The following is a 15812-nucleotide window of genomic DNA, read 5'->3' as shown; positions in this document are numbered from 1 at the left end:
TCATTTGTGTGTGTGTGTCTAATTAAAGAGTTTGTGAAGTCAGTGGAACTGGCAGTAGAACAGAAAAGCTAGCCATTAAGAACATGAGCAATATTTTTAACACATGAAATGAACTGAAAATGTAATTGCCATAAGTTACAGAAGCTTCTTATTGCAATATTATGTGGAAACAGAGGGATCAAAATCCCTGTATTCTCAAGAGAAATCTGTGTATCCTATTCACACTTTAATTCATTCTGTCTTGGTTCAAACCAATAATGGGATCTACAATAAATCCACGCTTGCATGCATAACATGTATATGTCAATGTACGCTGCATGCCAGCAAAGAAATTCCTTTGACAGCAAATCCTCTCCCATCTCTCTGTTACAATTGTATGGTGTGACATAGGCATCACACGAATTGTGTTGTTCTTTGGGCATAGGTAGAAGCACAGATTGTAAGGTTTGGGGTCATTTGGTAATAGATAGACTGGAGATAAAGTTTATCATGATTGGAATTGGTTGATTTCTTGTTTATATACGGATGATATTGTTTGTGATGTACACTATTTAAAATCAAAATACTATTAACAGAAAAAGCTTCCTCAGTATGTGCAGTTCTGCTTTCATCCTCATTTATAGAGAAAAAAAACTACAACTAGTTTTAATGGGGACAGAATTTCTCCCACAAATCAAGTCTTTGATGTAGAAAAGAAGACAGCTGTCAAGGAGCATATGTCAGCATGACACACTACACAAAATAAAAAATTCAGGCACAGAACAGCCAACTTTTCACATACCTTGCCCTTACCAACCTACAGAGTAAATATAATAGCAGTGAATCTATCTGAAGAAACCTCTTGTACTTGCCTTGACAAATGGAATCTGGTATTGAGTCCAAACAACTGTGACTGGTTTGGTAGCTACCACTGTTAATAGTTACCATTTTGCTCTAAATTTTATTGCACATAGTATAATGACGGCAAATATGGCCTGGTGAAATTAGAATTATGACTGAAAGGTGTTAATTGAAAGGTATAACATGTTCAGAAGGAATAAAGTAAACAAGAAAAGAGGAAGAGTAGTTTATATATGTAAACATTGTGTGCATCTGTGCAGTTTGCTTCAGTCCTTGGGTGTTAGGAGAGCTGGCATCATTGCTCCTTGGGAGTATTCCTTTTTTGAATTGCAAATCTCAGGTTCCCCAATTCCATTTGGGCAATTCTAAGAGCTGTAATCCAAACTACTGACTATTCCCAGGCCTGGTTTCAAACTTGCATGTCTTGATACAACAAAGTCTCTTGCATAAATCAGAACACACTTTGGGAATCAGGTGGCTTGGGTATTATTCACCTCCTTCCTTAACTTTTCCACAAAGCCTTGGCTTAATCCTTTGGATGGGAAGCGCAGTGGTTGGGACAGCAGTCTAGCCAGGTATCAGGAGGCCAAGGGCAAGGTGACCTCTTCTTTCCCATCACAGCAGAATGCTCCTCCTTTGTCTTCTATTCTTACTCCATCTACCCTCTCCCACTTCCCTAGTGCTCCGCCTTCTCTGTTCTCTGCCCAAGCTTATGAAATGGAAAACAGTCCTCCCCCCCCCCAAAAAAAATACAATTTTTTCCCACACAGCAACACAGGCAGGTACCTGGTGAATCTTCAGCCACACCTTCCGTCTTCATTTTTCAGGAGCATAAGGGTCCCACTGAGAAAGGCAAGAGGTGGGCATATCTGGAGCCTCAGCAGTAGATGACTGTCTGCAGAACTTGCCTAACAATTTATATGTGGGGAGGAATGTGCTATGGTGTGAGCACTTGTACTATACTCTTTCCCACCTTGTTGCCTTCCTTCCTATCAGCTGCCAACCACTATCTCCTTTGCTGGATCTTTGGAAAGTCCGAATTACTGTTCTAGTGGGTTTTTTAATCATTCTTGAGTGGGTTTTTTCCCCCTACAAAAAGGAAGATTTAGTGAATTGCAAGTGGTTCTCCATTGCTAGCATATCATGACTAGTAGGAACTTCTTATGGGTTTCATGATGGAAGGGAAGCTAGGCCACATGGTGACAGTGCCATATAACATTTATCTTATGTCAACATAAATAAAAGATGTATTTTATTTTATTGTGTATATATAATATTAGGATTCTAGCACATACCATTAATATCTATGATGTTTTGCTGAGCAAAGAAATAAAACACAAACCAAGCAGACCCCTGCTCTGAGTATCTTACAACATGAATTTTGGCAAAGTGAGAATCAACAAAGAGAAGGAAGGTAGTAAGAAAGACAAAAGTAACCAAGGATGCTCATGAGTGAACAATATTTTATTAGTACAGTTGCACAAATAAGCTCACAGGTGCGAGCACCATCACTATTGTGTTTGGAAGCCAATTTTTAATATCAAATTGAGAAGGGTGAAATATTTTGATGAGCAGTGCACAGATTCAAAGGACTGTCTTTGTAGCAGTGTGTAAATATTTGGTCCAGCAGCAACCAGATCTAGTCAACTGAGTATCAGGAGACAGGTGTTTTACTCTTCCTAACTCATCAGCACAGCACAGCTATTGTCTCAGCCAGGGACATCATCAGTCCAGAGGAAAAGGCAAGATCAAATATAGAGGTCGTTAACTAGCACCTTTTGGTCTCGCAGTAATAATATCCCCAGTTGTACACAACGGCAATTTACATAGCATTACCCAATATGCTTTATGCTGCAATTTGGCTTTTGGAGGTCACTTTAACTTAACTGTCTTAAAAGAATGCCTTTTCTACAGATCAAAGCCACACATTTACATGTCTCACTGTATCCCTTCTTGGCAGTTTCTGTGAAACTTAAGATATTGAATTGCATTGGGATTCATGAAAATGTCCCCATTTTTACTTTCTCTCCCCCTGCCCTCTCCAAAGAAAAAAGTGTAGACATATGTGTGCAATTAGCACTTCAGTAGTTTAGGTTTCTAGAATGTTCTTAAACATATAAACAGGCAGTAATTTTTAAAATTCCTCCATAGCGTTTGTGACTTATTTTTAATTAGAGCTCTGAAATATCTGCCTCATTCATTTCCTTCCACCATAGCCGCTCATAGTGGATGCTTCATTCAGCAGATATCTGTCAGAAATTTGGATTGGATACCCATTACTGAGATTGATAGCCATTATCAAACCTCAAAATACGTGTGTGTTCTTTTTTAAATATTAGCTGTCACACTGTGATAAGTTGTGTTCGGTTGTATGGTGCAGGGCATAATGCATAACCCATTGGGGCTTAGTTCTGAAGGGAGAGCACATTATATATTTTAAACTCTATGACAGAGAACAGAAACAGAATGGACACACACACACACAGAGAGAGAGAGAGAGAGAAGTATACATGAAAAAGAATAAATGGAAAGAGAAATTGCAAACCCTACCAATTTTGTCTTTATATGCAATAATATGTATTTTTCAATATTAATGTTGCCTAAGAATATTCTGTGCTGAAAATAATGGTGTTGATTTCACCCAGAGAGATATTGTATACAGAAGATAGAACTGTATGAATAATACAGTTTCAGAAACTATCACAGTCCGACTTACAAACTTGATCCAAGCCAATTATGTATGTATTCTTTCCACATTCAAGTAAAAATGGTTACTTGCAGTGATATGAGTACATCAGAGCACAAGTATTTATTGGAAATGAGTTTATCTTATGCAGTAAGGGAAGACACAGCCTCCATGAGGAGAGACACTGTCTGAGGGACAATAGATTGCCAGATCATTACCAAATGTCAGCTTTTTAGTTTTGCAAGCCCTTTATGCTTTGGCACATTAACACTGGGCTCAGTCAGGCATGATGCAGGCTGTAAATTAAAAACTACACTGCTGAAACTAAGCAAGTACATCCAGTTTTATTCGTCATGATTGTTACACAGCAGTTAAGTGAACAAGCAAAGAAACAAAGAGGCTCTGGACCAAACCATATGTTATGGGAAGCCTGTCCTGACTATCAGGAAATTAGCAAGTTTGTATGATTGTTTAGTCACAGAAGTGACCTGTTCAGGGGTGCTTAAGGTAAGTGGAGCCCACACATGATGAGGGAAGCCCTCTAGCTCCACCCATTCCATCACCACCTTTATCACAGAAACGCAACAGTCTGAAGAGAGGGAAATTGCTCATCCACATAAACTCTCCACATAAGCCAGAACTCCTATTTCATAGGGTTCAAACTGTTGGATCTCCATGATTAGAGCAATGGCAAAGGGGCCAGCACTAGTACACTCCTATCCTGACATCCACACACTTTAAGCACACCAGAATATGTTGACATCTGCTTTAATCAAGTCCCCAGAAATCTAATAGATTTCACCTCCTAATGGCAGTCTATCTGTATTACACAGTTTAGGCCTTAAACTGAACTCTCACTGCAGCCATGGACTCAGTGCTTTCTAGCAAACCAGTAAATCAGCATTTGTATTATGGAATTAATAGTACTGGCCAGATTTAGAGGCTGTTGGATCCAGATTAGCATGGAAGGGCTCTACTGTTCATGGATGGCAGTGGGATTAAGCTAGAGCAGTGGTTCTCAACCTTGGGTCTCCAGATGCTCTTGGACTGCAGCTCCCAGAAGGTTTCACCACTAGCTCTGCTGGCCAGGGTTTCTGGGAGTTGTAGTCCAAGAACATTTGGAGACCCAAGGTTGGGTACCACTGAGCTAGAGGAAGCAGTCAGTCAGGTGTCTTTCACTGATTCCCCTTTCTTCTTGGAGCCTCCTGCATTGCTTCTCATGCTCCTTACAGCCCTACAAAGTGGCCTTACAAAAGGCATTAGTGGGGAGAGGAGGAATGTCAAAGATCACTTTCCTCACCCATAGAACTAGCAGAACCCCATTATTCTTGAATCAACTCATAATGAATTGGAAGCAGACAGAGTTTCTCTACACTACAGAGTTGCAGCAGTTTGCTTCTATGTCAATTGTCGTGGCACATTCTAATGGGATTTGTATTGTGCCGCCCAGAGTAGACCACTGGTCTAGATGGGCGGGATATCAATCAATCAATCAATCAATCAATCAATCAATCAATCAATCAATCAAATGAATGAATGAATGAATGAATGAATGAATGAATAAATAAATAAATAAATAAATAAATAAATAAATAAATAAATAAATAAATAAATAAATAAATAAATAAATAAATTTGGTGCAATCTCTTTAGCAGACAGTTCTAATTACCTAACTAAATTATAAACCCCAGGATTCAGTAGGATGGAGTTATGACAAATGAAGTGACATGACACTGCTATGACACTATAGCAGCGGTTCCCAGTCTTGGGTCCGCAGATGTTCTTGGGCTGCAACTCTCACCATTGTCTTTTCAAGTGAGCCTTGTCATCTCATTGTGTTCGAAAGAGTACAATATCCCCAGTTTGGTCACTTTTTCTTCTCTGTGGAGTTCAAGCTTGTTTTGATCTAGCACACACTTATTTTTCTGATGGCCCATATTATCTGTAAATCTCTCCTCCAGCTCCACATATCAAATGAGTCTATTTTTTTTTATGTCAGTTTTCTTCACTGTCCAGCTTTCACGTCAGAAATGTGTAACTACTGATTGCCACAGAAGTTATTTGTAAATAAAGCTTATTCTCTTGCTTTCATTAGGACTTAGTGTGGCAATTAATTTTTGCTTGACTGTAGCAGTCCCATTGGTAATGCAGTCCTTTCCTCCTACTTGAAATCATTCTTCAAAAACACCTCAAGGCACATGACTATTGAGGTGAAGCAGGCCAACCCTCCAAACTGCCCACTGGGAAAACAACTAGAAGTCATACAATAAATTCCCTGAAAAATGAGGAGGTGTGCATGCAAAAAATAAAAATTAAATAATGCTTTCATATACATATGTTTTCATTTTAATAAAGCACCCTTTCTCATTCCAATAGGTTTTCTCCCTAGAAGGACTGGGCACTTCACCTACCTTCGTTTCTAGAAACTGGTCACAGACTCAAATTTCTGCATTGGGCACAGGTTTGAATAGACAGACAGACAGACAGACAGACAGACAGACAGACAGACAGACGTGTTTCTCTCTGTGTGTGTCTCCCCCCTTTAAAAAAAGATATATATTCCCCTCTCATAAAAAGACTTACTGATTTTTCTTATTTAGCTGTCTGTTCATTGATCTCTATTGTTTTTAAGAGGTGAGGAACTGACTTCTGGAAAGGGAAATATTTTAATTGTGTGATGAAACTTTTTTTTCTGAAAAAGGAAAAAAAAATTAATAAAGCTCACAGGGGAATCAATGCCTTCTTTCAACAATTCCGAAAAAGAGCAGAGTGTTAAAACAAACCTCCTGCTTTTATTTTACTTTTTTTCCCTAAAAAGTGGTGAGGGGGTGGGAGTGAGGAATTCAGGAGCCAGATATAATCTCTCCATTAGTATTATTAATAGTGTTCAGCTTGCTTCCCTTGCTTTAAATCATGCAGCATTGTCATGAGCATTGTATTTGCAAGCACTGTCAGAGCTACTGAAGGCTCTGGTAAAAGCACAGAAGTGCCTTCAGAGTGACTGCAAGCGGCCTTTGGGGAACAATAGGCTTACCTATAGTGTGCCGAGATATTAGGGGGAAAGCCCAATAAGTTGCTCTATTATACTTCAAGGGTTGTATACTGCTTGACCCAGCTTCATTTTAACAAGCCATGTTGCCAATTTACTACGGTCTGCTTCTTTCCTTTTCCTCCATTGCTTTTGGACTGGTCAGTTTGCACTGCATCCATATTCAAAAAGGTTCTGGTATTCCAGATGGGACTTTTCCTTTCAGATACCACATGTTTTGTATGAACATTTGTTTAAGGAAATAGAACCCAGAGAATTATTTAAATATCCCCCCCCCATGAATGATAATTAAGTAGAAAAAGCCCTTTGGCAGGGAGACAATAACAAGAAGTAACACAAGAATCTGGAAACAATGATAATAGTGTCATTAGTCCAATAAAATTCTTCAGGCTTGTCGGAATCATTCAGTACAAACAATGTGGAAAGCTATTATAGAAGCCTTCTCTAAGTAGGAAGTAATTTCTTTGTGGAGTTTGCTAGGCTGTCTTGTTGGGGAAAAGCTGTACTGGGATATAATCTCAAACATGATAGAATGATTTCAATACGAATCCAAGACAGATCTTTCAACATCACAGTAATCCAAGTTTAGGCACCAGCCACCAATGCTGAAGAGGCTGGAACTCACCAATTCTAAAACTATCCCAAAGAAAAGGAAATGCAAGAAAGCAAAGTGCCTGTCCAATAAGGCCTTACAAATAGCAGAGAAGAAAAGGGAAACAAAGTGCATGGAAGATAGGGAAAGTTACAGAAAATTGAATGCAGCCTTCCAAAGAATAGCAAAGAGAGACAAGAAGGCTTTCTTAAATGAACAATGCAAAGAAATAGAGGAAAATAATAGAAAGGGAAAAACCAGAGATCCGGTCAGGAAAATTGGAGATATTAAAGGAACATTTTGGGCAAAGATGGATATGAGAAAGGACAAAAATTGTAGACCTCACAGAATCAGAAGACATCAAGAAGAGGTGGCAGAGGAATTACACCAGAAAGACCTGGTGTATACACAGAGGAATTACACAGAGGAATTACACCAGAGGAATTACACCAGAAAGACCTGGATGTCCTGAACAACCCAGATAGTGCGGTTGCTGACTTTGAGCCAGAAATCCTGGAGAGTGAAGTCAAATGGGCCATAGAAAGCACGGCTAACAACAAGGCCAGTGGAAGTAATGGCATTCCAGTGGAACTATTCAAAATCTTAAGACATGACGCTGTTATGTTGCTACCCTCAATATGCCAGCAAGTTTGGAAAACTCAGCAGTAGCCAGAGAGGATTGGAAAAGTCTACATCGTAATCCCGAAGAAGGGCAGTGTCAAAGAATGCTCCAACTACGGTACTCATTTCACTCATTTCACATACTAGCAAGGTTATACTCAAAATCCTCCAAGGCAGGCTTCAGCAGAATGTGGACAGAGAACTCCTAGAAGTACAAGCTGGATTTCGAAGGGGCAGAGGAATTACAGACCAAATTGCTAACATGCGCTGGGTCATGGAGAAAGCCAGAGGGTTCCAGAAAAACATCTACTTCTGCTTACTTGACTACGCAAAAGCCTTTGACTTGTGTGGACCACAGCAAACTATGGCAAGTTCTTAAAGAAATGGGAGTGCCTGACCACCTTATCTGTCTCCTGAGAAATCTATATGTTGGACAGGAAGCAACAGTTAGAACTGGATATGGAACCACTGATTGGTTCAACATTGGAAAAGGAGTATGTCAAGGCTGTATATTATCCCCCTGCTTATTTGACTTCTATGCAGAATACATCATGCAAAAGGCTGGACTGGATGAATCCCAAGCTGGAATTAAGATTGCTGGAAAAAACAAACAAATAAAGGATTTCCTAGTGGAAACAACCTCAGATATGCAGATGATACCACTCTGATGGCAGAAAGTGAGGAGGAATTAAAGAACCTTGTAATAAGGGTGAAAGAGGAGAGTGCAAAAAATGGCCTGAAACTCAACATCAAAAAAACTAAGATCATGGCCACTGGTCCCATCACCTCCTGACAAATAGAAGGGGAAGATATGGAGGTAGTGACAGATTTTATTTTTGGGGGCTTCATGATCACAACGGATGGAGACAGCAGCCCCCAAATTAAAAGATGCCTGCTTCTTGGGAGGAAAAGTGATGACAAACCTTGACAGCATCTTAAAAAGCAGAGACATCACCTTTCTGACAAAGGTCCGCATAGTCAAAGTTATGGTTTTTCCAGTAGCGATGTATGGAAGTGAGAGCTGGACCATAAAGAAGGCTGAACATCAAAGAATTGATGCTTTTGAATTGTGGTGCTGGAGGAGACTCTTGAGAGGCCCCTGGACTGCAAAGAGAACAAACCTATCCATTTTGAAGGAAATCAACCCTGAATGCTCACTGGAAGGACAGATCCTGAAGCTGAGGCTCCAATACTTTGGCTATCTCAAGAGAAGAGAAGACTCCCTGTAAAAGACCCTGATGTTGGGAAAGTGTGAAAGCAAGAGGATAAGGGGAGGACAGAGGACGAGATGGCTGGACAGTGTCATTGAAGCTACCAACATAAATTTGACCCAACACCGGGAGGCAGTGGAAGACAGGAGGGTCTGGCGTGCTCTGGTCCATGCAGTCACGAAGAGTCAGACAGGACTTAATGACTATACAACAACAACAAGGCTGTTTTGTTAATTAATCCCCTTAAGAACAGTTGCCTTGTTGAATAAAAGTGCATTTACCATGTTGTGTGAATGCTTTTACCATACTAAGGACACAGGCCATATATTGTACTAGTCTATTGTGCTGCAGGAGAGCTATGTCAGAAAGACAGTGAATTAATATTAGTAATTAATCAGGGTCCCACTTTTGAATATTTTGTTTTTTCTTATATCTTTTAACAATTTAGTCAGAGTTACTGGAGTTTAGTGTTTTCCTCTCGTTCACTCAGGTATATTGTCTTCATTCACTGCCATTCAGAGATTTTCATTTTGTTCACAGTCTATATCCATGCAGAGCATCAGTACATCAAAACACTGACCACACTTGAAGCTATTCTCTAGCTAGAACATTTATTATTTTGATATACAGTGGTGCCCCGCAATACGACGACCCCACAGTACGACGAAACCGCAGTATGACTATGGTTCCTATGGGGTAATCTGCTTTACGATGATTAGGTTCTTGCTTCGCGAACCATTTGTTTGCAAAACGATGATTTTTCCGGCTCCACAAAATGGCTTCCCTTCGCAAAATGGCTAGCTTCCCTTAGCAAAATGGTTGTTTTCCGGACAGAAGCATCGCAAGAAGCTCTATGGGCGATCTTCGCTGGACAACGAGGTATTTCCCCAATGGAATGCATTAACCGGTTTTCAATGCATTCCAATGGGGATTTTTTTCGCATGACGATGATTTCGCTGTACAGCGATTTTCCTGAAACGGATTCTCGTCGTCATGCGGGGCACCACTGTATCTTTTTTGTATTCTTTTTGTCTGCCCGAGCACCCAACAGGAGAAGAAAAGAGGTGATATGCTCAAAACAAAAACTTGACAATATAAAGGTAGCAACAATAATTTATTTTCTCTCTCCCTCTCACTTGCAGTTAGAGATGGACATGAACCATGGTTTGGCCTGGTTCAGCGCAGCATCTGCACAGGTGTTCTGCATGAAACACACACTTCCCCTTGCTTCCTCTGGGTGATTGCCCACTCACCAACAGGTGTGTGGTTCCCTCCTCCTCTAACTGAGTGGGTGATTGCCTGAGGAGGTGGAGCAGTGAAGCCTGAGGTGCTGCTGGTGAACAGGTGATCACCTGAGGAGGCGGAGGAAGGGAGTGCACGACAGCTGCAGAACATCTGTATGGGCACTGTGCCAAATTGGGCCTAACTGCTGGTTCATGCCCATCTCTACTTGTAGTTATGGAGCTTAGAAAGATGGCCCCAATCGGCTCTTGCTTCCAAGCCCTTCACCCGGGGGGGGGCAGTAGGAGAAAAAAGTATTGCTTTTGCTCATTATTATTTTATTTTAACCATTGTAAAATCATGACTTTTAACCTTTCGCTTTCCGTGCAGGGGCTTCCCAATGAAAATAACTTGATACCCACTGTGAAAAAAAGAAGAGGGAAAACACAGCAGCTGTGAGCTACCCTGTTAGTGGATGATGTAACCTGGCTATAACTTCTCCACCTGACCTGAGAATACAAACAAGTTCTGATAAATACAAAGTCCTGAAAGGTGGAACAGAGGATGTAGATGGGGGCGGGGGGATAGAACTGAAATGCAACTGGGTTTTTGAGAAAACAACAGACTCTGGATGTTTGAATCTCTAAAAAAACAATGACCCAAAGTTTCATCTTTGGAAAAACAAGGCATATCTTAGTCTTAAATCACAGCGTGGTGGAAAGAACAAATAAATTGGTCACAAACAACCAGCAGGAAGAACAGCACTATGGCTTTGGAAACAAGAACTGTGCGTGGAAATGTGCAGCCGAAATCATTTTGCCCCTGTTCCTGCAGTGGACATGGAGCATGCCTCATCTATACATAAACTACTCAAAAGAAGCAAGGTTCATTCTGAAAGCCAAATTGTGACTATATCCTGTGTTTGTCGGAGACAAGTTAATAAAGTGAAATTCACCAGTGGAAAATTCTTTGCAGTTTGGGTAGCCAGCCATTCTCGTACAGCTCTAAATTAATTACTTCAACTGCATAGGTTCTATTGCTCCTAAGATGGACCTTCTAATTGTTCAGGGAAAGTATTTGGCATTTTATATTGCCTAGGCATTTCACATGAAATAGAACATATGAGAAAATGTGGGTTTTCACGGGGCCTCAGTTGAGCAGAAATATCTTAGCTGCCTCCTATAGACCTTGATGTTAACCAATTCCTCATGTTTATTCCCTGTAGATAAATGCCCAACTCTGGAAATCAAGTTCCTGAATATAAAACAGAAAGCAATAACTATTTCTTCATCCCTGCTGTGCTCTTCCTTCAGGAGATTGTATTCATTTCTAGAAATGCTTAAAGTGAGATGCTCCAGGCAGATGTTACCTCTGTAATTAAAAACACAGAAGAGCGTTCTCAGAATAAAGAATGAATGATGCAGTGTATTATCCTGCATACATTTTTTATTCTGTTACACTATTTCATCATATTTAAAGAAAAGAACAGCCAGGGAGCAGATCTGAAATCCATCCAGACCTAAAGAAAGTTTATTTTAGATATGCATGGTTTCAGTTGCTGAAGGGAATGTCACCAAAGTGTCACTTTGCACAGAAAACAAAGCATTTCAAATATTTAGGGGAAAATATTGGGGCAATACTTTTCTTATTGAGATTTAAGACAGTTAGATCCTGCTGCTTCTTTTCCCCATCGCACTACAATGAATGGACCTAAGGAAGCTCACGTGCTTGTAGAAAACCCTATGTGCAAAAGGAATGTATACTTTGCTCACAGTTCACATGCCACACTTGGCTTGTGCATGTAGACAACATCTTCAGTCCCTGTTGCTTCCAGATTGCATTTTCTTGAGATGACTTAATTCATCACAAGCAGCTACAGCAATAAAAAAAATGGGGGAAGTAAGTTCTGCAACAGAAACATAAAACATTTCTTTTATATATTCAAATTCATATCCAGTGGTAGGAAATATTCATGACTAATATTAAACTAAAACCAGAATTAGCTGAAATGCAACAGACATACATTGAAGTGAGCATTTTATTATGTGCCATGTCAGTCAGATTAAAGAAAAGAGTGTGTGACATCGACAGGATATTGCATGTATATCAAGCAATCTATTTATATATGACAGGGAGAGTTTGATTTCGGGAAAGAGTGACAATCCAGTGAAATAGCTGCTCGCCCTCAAAATTGCAGCGTGGTAAAATGTGTATGCTGTATAATATGTGTGGTTTGCTCTTTTTTTAAAAAAAAATACAATTAGCAAAATGGGGATAAATAGGTTTAGGAATCAATAGTGACATGCAGAAAAGAAGTAGTAGTAGTAATCTGTAAAGATGGAGAAAGGTTACAGGGCGTCTTCAGCAGTGTCCAGGTTTTGCAGGGTTGGGGGTTGGGAATGAATCTGAAAAGCAAATATATCTTTGAGAAATATTCCAAGGATGGTAATTTAACACTAATCAATGATGACTTTTGCCTCCAAAGAAATAATCCAAAGGTAGCAAAGTTGTATAGTTCTGCACCGCATGCCTAAGAAAACAGTCTAGCAATGAAGACATGCCATTAATATCAGGGACTGATCAAAAACAATTCTTGAATTTGAATGGAAAATGCTAGGGTCTTGCTGATATCTTGCCTTGTGTTCCTTCAGCCAACGCTTTGTTGCATTCATATTTCTGCTCCTTTGGATGCTTCCCAGGTGTAGCATTGAGGAAACAATTGAGGAAATAAGGGCCTGACTGCTTCCAACCCTGAACAATTAGCGTATCATCTCCCCACCCATCCACTCTGCTAGGAATGAACCTTTCTTTGCTTCCCTCCTTACAAAGCGGTCTCTACTGGGTGAAAATTAAATATATATATATATATATATATATATATATATATATATATATATATATATATATATATATATATATATACACATACATATATACAGTATATACATATATATATATATATATATAAAAACAGAGGCAAGAACTAAAGCTGAGCCTGCTAACTTCATTACCTGCAAAGATAAAGTGCAGTGAAACAGAAATTCTTTGAGCTCACAATCATTACACTTGGATGCTTATACAAGGCACTGGGATAAAGAGAAAAGAACAATCAGTGGTCAATTGACTTTATATCCTTTTCTAGAATGATAATTTGTATAACTCATACTGTATATGCTTCCAGGATTGTCTGAGCAGAGCACAGAGGGCCCTTCAGACAAGCAGTCCATAAAATATGTTAAATGAGAAATGCAGAGATTTCCATGCGAGAGGCATTCAAGCTGTGTTCTCTAAGCGGTAATGAGAGCGACTGGAGTCAAATATTCTCTTCCCCCCCACCCGACCCCACTTTGCTATTCTCTGTAAGCGAATGCAGCATTTTTCAGGCCATACATTTGGGGGAGCTACAGGACAGAAGCAAGGAGAGCTTTCTACCTTAGTAATTTCCAACTGTATTTTCTCATAACCTTTCCTTCTTTGTTCAAATGGGGACTTCCATTTTAAATTATAATCCATGACTTTTGAAACGGATGTTAAAACCTCTTGCTGGCAAATTCTTCTGGTTGATTTTCTTCTGCCGCAGCTACTGCTGCTTCCACTTCCATTATTTTCTTCTCTTTTTTTTTTCCACCAAAAGCCATCACAGTAACATTATGTAGAGATGAAAATGCAACGTTTTTTTTTAAGAACTCCCCCCCCCATTTGGATTGAGTTTTTTGAGAAGATGATGTGTTTAACAAATACTAAGTAAATTCAAAATTCAATATGTTAGCTGCTTAGAAATTGGAATTGGCTTCATTCCACAATACACTGTTTGCATCTAGTCAAAATACTTGCAACTTTCAAATCTCCGTCTTTAAGCCTGATTACTTCTGGGTTCATAATGTCTTTTCTAAGATCACCCTAATCTTTCAGTGGCATCAGAAAAGTGTACCAGTAAGCACGGACCCATAAGCATGAGCTGCTGTATGAGACAATCAAGACCTGACAAGGAATGAAAATTAAATGCAATTGTCATGTTTTAAAATCAGTTTTATAAACCATTATTTATTAGAAGGAAATTACACTCTCTAATTTGGAAACAGCAGGTAAAACTCCATATTATATTATTTTCCTGTAGGGTATTATTTTAGAAACAGTGGTCTTTGTGGCATTGAATAAGTTTTGAACTGCAAAAATGGATTCTGCAGATAGACTAGCTGTTTTTTTCCTTCAGAAGTCAAAGAAATCAGTTAAGTAAAACAGTAAAAGAGAAGACACATACTGTTACACTGTCACCATCATCTGCCCCAAGGTAGGAATCAACATATGATAGCTCAGGGTAGAAGTCTGTCCACCCCCAGTGCTGCTGGATTACAACTCTCATCAGTCTTAGCCAGCAGAGTCAAAGATAAGAAATGTTAGGTGATGCAGTCCCACAACATCTGGTGGCCCACACTTTGTTTATCCATGGACTACGTACTTTACCCCCATATGGCAACATTTCCATATGCATATAATACAGTATAGGGAAGTAAGGAACAATATCTTGTTCACTGGCCAGGCACCCAAACATGGCATATTCTACAGGACATCAAGAAAGCTGTACATATCATTTTTCTCTATGAGATGAGGACTTTCATTTTATTTGTTTGTTTTTGCAAGATTCTAGATCTGGGTACAGGTTCTATTAGTGTTGATTCTATTAAACACTCAGTGAGAAATCTGGAAGCTCCATGAATCTCCATCTGTGAGGAAGTCAATGAGCTGGGGGGCTGCCAATTGTTGCTAAGGTATCTGAAATTTGTGTAAAACATATTTACACAAAACTTGTGTCCTTCCTATATAAGAAACAACATTCAACATTCAAACAACAAACACCAAAGAAATGACTTACTGTTTAAAAAGGTACAGTACAAATAACTGATTTAATGCTTCAAATTCTTATATGCCCTTGAAAGAAAGCAACAGTTGTTATAGTTGATGAAAACTGTACGGTTTTAAAATATCATGAATTTTGTGAAAAGGACCAAGCGGTTTGCACAAAACACTGCAAAACTTTCGTCGGTGAGAAGGTACCTCATTCTCCCTTGCAAGGATAAGAAAAGTGAAAATTTGCACTCCTAGTTTGCATTCTCTCCCTTTTCTGCAGATGAAAGCATGGCTATAACTCCTAGAGATCTGTTCATTATCTGGATGAAATTCTTGAGCCATCCCTTGAGCTCCTCTTATCACTGGTCCGAAAGTGCCTCCGAACTTTGACAACCCCATGCCTCATTGGTTGTAATTTTCAAAAATTATTTCTCCCCGTGTCCTCGTTTATGCATTGATTTTTGCTGCTCGAGAAAATAACAGTGCCGTTTCCCAAGAACCTGAGAGCCATGCTGCCCCTGTGTTTATGAGGAAAGATACTATGCTACTTCCTACAGCAATTGTCAAGTTTCTTGAGCCATCAACAGTGAATCTAATTGATCTGTGAAAAGCATTCTGCTCTGCATCTCTAGTGTTGCTGAGGAAGGCAAATGACCAGAGGAGCAATGTTTGCTGGGAGAAAAGGACTGCTTTTCCTTCTTATGTTCCTTCTGCTAATGGAGGGACCCGGTTCTTTATGCAATG

General features: G+C 39.5%; 1 long non-coding RNA gene across 1 annotated transcript in view; it reads left to right on the top strand.

The window, feature by feature from the left end:
- LOC140706401 (uncharacterized) overlaps positions 1-13003 on the top strand; it is a 100704-nt gene extending 87701 nt beyond the window's left edge. Inside the window, exon 4 of the long non-coding RNA XR_013544740.1 lies at positions 10611-13003. This is a non-coding gene — a long non-coding RNA (uncharacterized LOC140706401). The remainder of the gene's footprint in view (positions 1-10610) is intronic.
- The last annotated feature ends 2809 nt before the right edge of the window (positions 13004-15812 follow it).

Source organism: Pogona vitticeps, chromosome 4 (genome assembly GCF_051106095.1).
Source record: "Pogona vitticeps strain Pit_001003342236 chromosome 4, PviZW2.1, whole genome shotgun sequence".
Taxonomy (NCBI): Eukaryota; Metazoa; Chordata; class Lepidosauria; order Squamata; family Agamidae; genus Pogona; species Pogona vitticeps.
This window is presented reverse-complemented; position numbering and strand designations above follow the sequence as displayed.